The sequence below is a fragment of the Delphinapterus leucas genome, chromosome 21, assembly GCF_059928025.1.
Source record: "Delphinapterus leucas isolate spDelLeu-1000000601 "Yukka" chromosome 21, BTC_Dleu_Yukka2, whole genome shotgun sequence".
NCBI classification, from domain to species: Eukaryota; Metazoa; Chordata; class Mammalia; order Artiodactyla; family Monodontidae; genus Delphinapterus; species Delphinapterus leucas.
Window position 1 is genome coordinate 40,415,508 of NC_143149.1, and position 4,493 is coordinate 40,420,000.

Consider the following 4,493-nt stretch of genomic DNA (forward strand, 5'->3'; position numbering starts at 1 on the left):
AAGTAACGTATGCAAATAACTCTGTTGCCAAGGAAATAAGAAGACTCACTGAGAGTTTCTGAATAAAGGAAGGTAGGGAGAAAAAGGCCAGTGGTTCCATCCTGCTGACAGAGGTCTAAGTTACCAAATGGATGTCCATCTTTAAAAAGAAAATTGGGTTTTGTTTGTTTGTTTTTGTTTTTCCTTGTATCTGGAAAACAGAAGATTTAAGAATCAGTCCTAATCCCTCTGTCTCTCTGTCTCTCTGTCTCTGTCTCTCTGTCTCTCTGTCTCCCTCCCCCTCCCTCTCCCCCCCTCCATATATATATACATATATATACACATATATATACATATATATACATATACACATACATATATATATACATACACATACGTGTGTGTGTATACATATACGTATGTGTATATATATACGTATATATATATACATACATATATACACACACACACACACACACACATATATATATATATATATATATATATATATATATATATATATATATATATATATACGGGTATTTTATACAGGTTTCGTTTTTCAGATTCTTTTCTCTCATAGGCTTATTACAAAGTATTGAGTAGAGTTTCCCGTGCTATACAGTAGGAGGCGCTTGCTTGCTGATTACCGATTTTATGTACAGTAATGTGTATATGTTCATCCCAACCCCCTGAGTTATCCCCCCGCTTCCCCAATCCGTCCTACTTTACACAAGCAGTCATACACATTATCATCCTATTCATCAGTTCATTCAACCCCGTGTAAGTCATCGTTGTTCTTCTTGGAGTCCAGTCTTTCCATCGGTTCTGCCGACCTTGCCTGATGATCGAGCGTGACTGGACGAGTGACGGTTCCAAAAAGTTTGCAAGAGCTTCTGTGAAGGACTGTAGGATTTGCCCGGCGAAGCGGGTGCCGTGATCTGATCACAGGGGAGGCTGTGGAAGGTAGACCCCAAGTGGCAAACACATTTTGTTTTTTTAACAGTCTCTGTGCCACGGTGAGGGCATCAGTCTTGCAGTGAGTGAGGGAAGACTTCAACCCACACGGAAGACATACCTACGGCCACAAGAATGTTTGGATGACCCCTACTAAGTGGCAGTGGAATGAAGTCCAGTGGCTGGGGTTCAGAGGGTCCAGAGAGGGGAGGTTTTCTTTCCAGAGGGAAAAATAATTTTCCCCCCCAGGGTTACAAGCATGACAGGTCAGACGTTGCCGGTAGACTGTAGAAATCTTCCCGCCAATGTCTATGTACAATTGGAGTCATCTTCAAGGCACCATGGGTGGGTGAAGGAATGCAAGGTGGGGGGGGGGGGGAGGTTGGTCAGGGAGTAACCAACCGGCCGCCGGGCCGCCGTCTCCCGTCTGCCATAGCCCCGTCCGGCTGTTGACAGGACAGAATGGACTTGATCCACGTGTGCCCCGCCTCCCCCACCACCTTTCAACAGGCTGTTGCTGCTGTCTTGGCATGAAAGTCGGTTAGAACATCTCCCTGATACTGGGTTCGGTCCCTTTCGTGTGAGCCTCCATTTTGACGACGACAGACAACCCTTTATGCCAGGGCAGAGAAGACTTCCAGGAAGAAACATCCCATCATTTCTGGAACAGTTAGAACACATCGGTGTACAGACACAAGCCAAAGAAGACTTCACGTTGTTCCTTCCTCTTTGACAACGCTTCCCGTGTCATCGAACCTCTCCAAGAAACGTACTCAGTTTCACCTCTCTCATTTCTCAGGAGAGAGAACACATTTTGGGGCTATTTCGAGGGCCCTCTCCTCCTGCATCCTAACTCAAAGTGCGTTCTAAGTCCAAAGGACTTCACCTGTCCTTCAATTTAGGGGCAAGTGTGTCCAAAATATCCAAAAGGTTGTAAAGCACTTAATCGGATATAGGTCACTGTGAAACAGTGCTTCGCTAGCCATGTCACCAACATCCCAAGGAGAGACTTGCTAGGCAGAGAGAGAAGCTTCTTCGTCAGTTCTGAGCCACACCTGGTTCTTTGAATCTCGAGAGGACTAAGCTGATGTGAGTCCTCCGAGACCTGATAACGGCAACCTAGAAAATAAGTGATGACTTCTGACAAGGCATAAGCTTTTCTTTCTTGCTTCCTTTTCCTTCCTTCCTCCCTCCCTCCCTCCCTCCCTCCCTCCCTCCCTCCCTCCCTTCTTTCCTTCCTTCCTTCCTCCCTCCCTTCTTTCCTTCCTTCCTTCCTTCCTTCCTTCCTTCCTTCCTTCCTTCCTTCCTTCCTTCCTTCCTTCCCTCCCTCCCTCCCTCCCTCCCTCCCTCCTTAAAGATAAAGGAAGAAACCTTTCCTAATCTAATCTAATCTCTCATGATGGACAGAGCAGACTGATGAAAGAAAAACCCAAACCCTAAACCCAAACCTTGTCCTTTTAACACAGAGAGACAACTAAATTCTATTTTTGCACTTGTTTCACGTTGATACGAAAACTCATTTCTGTCTTTGAATCCATCCTCATCTTATCCAGTCAGTCCTGACCACGGATCCGATTCCTTTCTAAAGACCGTTTTCTTCACACACGTCTTCCAATTGTCTGTGCCCATTTTTAGCCTGTCCCTTGTTTTCTTTCTTTTCCATTGAGAAAAGACCACCTTTAGGACTAAAATCTCTTTTCTCCTTCCCCCACACATTATCTGCATATCTTCTACTTTGCCTCCCCACTCCCCCAAAAAAGTCCTCTTCCTACCATGAGGATGGCGACATCAGGTAGCTTGGACCACGCACGTTCCGTTCCTTCTTTAGAATGCCTCGTCCTTGGACACTGTCTGTGTTTTTTGTTTTTTGTTTTTTTTTCTTCAGTCAGTCAGTGCAAGTAAGGAAGCCAACCACAGTGAACAGTGTGAACATGGAATACTTTGTAGAAGTCTAGGCTCCTACCGAGTACACTCTCTCCCTAAAGCACAAGATCTATCTAGGCACGGAACCAAACTTGCTCAGTCTCTCCTCCGTAAAAGGTCCAAAGCAGGGAGACCCTTAGACTCGTGGAGCCACGAACATTTCAGTATTTTATCTTATGTGGAGATGATGTAGACGCTCGCTGAGATTTCACCCTGTCATGGCACTTAGCCAACCTCTAAGCCTAGAGATGACCAGAGATGTTGGAAAGTCTTGAAGTCGGCCTATGGAAAACAATCATGGGGGGGGGGGGGGAAGTTCCCCTTAAACATTCTTATCTCGTTAACGTCTGTGCCCTCTATTTGTTATGAGCAGTCCTACTTAGACGATTCGTGAACATTTCACGAGACGTGAGGGCGGTTCAGTTCGTCATGATCTCTACACCTCTACACCGCCCCCCTCCCCTTTCACGTGAGAGATTTTCTTCCTGATTTCAGAGGGGAGAAGTAAAAGAGAGTCAGTGTCCCTCTCGTGGTGTTGTCAGTCTAATTCCAAAACATCTCTATGCCACGGAGGCACATTTGGGGGCGGCCTACTCAGGGCCCCAAGACTTTCAAAGTCAAACTCAAGGAGGGCGTAAATGTACTTCATGCCACCGAACCCGAACTGGTGAACCTGATGGCTTACTAGGAGATGATGTGTCATCGGCCCACCAATTTAAGACACAGAACCAAACACCCTCTCCTCGATGACTCGGAGCAAGTGAGTTCCTGGGGGTGGGGTGGGGTGGGGTGGGGTGGGGTGGGGTGGGGAGGGGAGGGGAGGGGAGGGTGTCTGTCGGAGAGGGTCCTCTGCTCCAGGTGGGTCAATAAGCACTGCACATGACAGTAGGTGTTCATGGTGTTCCTGGGAAGGAAAGGCAGGGAGAATTTTTATTTTGAAAAGCTTATCTTCTCACAGCATCGACACTATGAACGATGATGCAACTTCACTGGGGGCGTGCGGGGGCAGTGAAGGCCAGGGAGCCTGGCAACATAGAAGAGCCACGGAGGCTGGCTGTGTGTGACCCCAAGGATGTCCGGCGACTCCTCTCACTTGGGGTGGGGGGTGGGGGGCGGGGGTGGAAGCAGGGGCGAGATTCCTGTGTGTCTGTCTGCATTCATCAGTCGTGGGAGAGGAAAAACGATGTTTCCTCAACGATCCTTCTGAGTTCTTGCCTGAGAGGCCCCTGTCCCCAAAAGACAGCTCGAGAAGAGAGCAACCCACGGCTGAGGAACGCGTGCACTGTGACCCCCGCGCAGGAGAAGCCCAAGCCAGGAGTCACTCGAAACGGCGGGCTCTGAGCTTGAGCTTGAGCTTGAGCTTCTTCTCAAGGCAGATTTTGGTCCTCCTTTCAGGTCAGGAAGAAGAGGGAGAGGCAGAGCGGCAGAGCGTCCTCGTCGCCCACCCGTCGTTTCTGAAGCGCCTTAAATTCGCACGCATCTGTGTGCCAAAGCGGTCCATTTCGGGGTGCCCGATTCCGGTTCCCTCCGCGCACGGAGAAAAATGTTCTGTCCCGATTCACTGAAATGCTCCCAAAGGGCCTTGGTGTGAGGCAGTGGACCTATGCCCATCCTGCCTCCATGGCCTGCCAAAG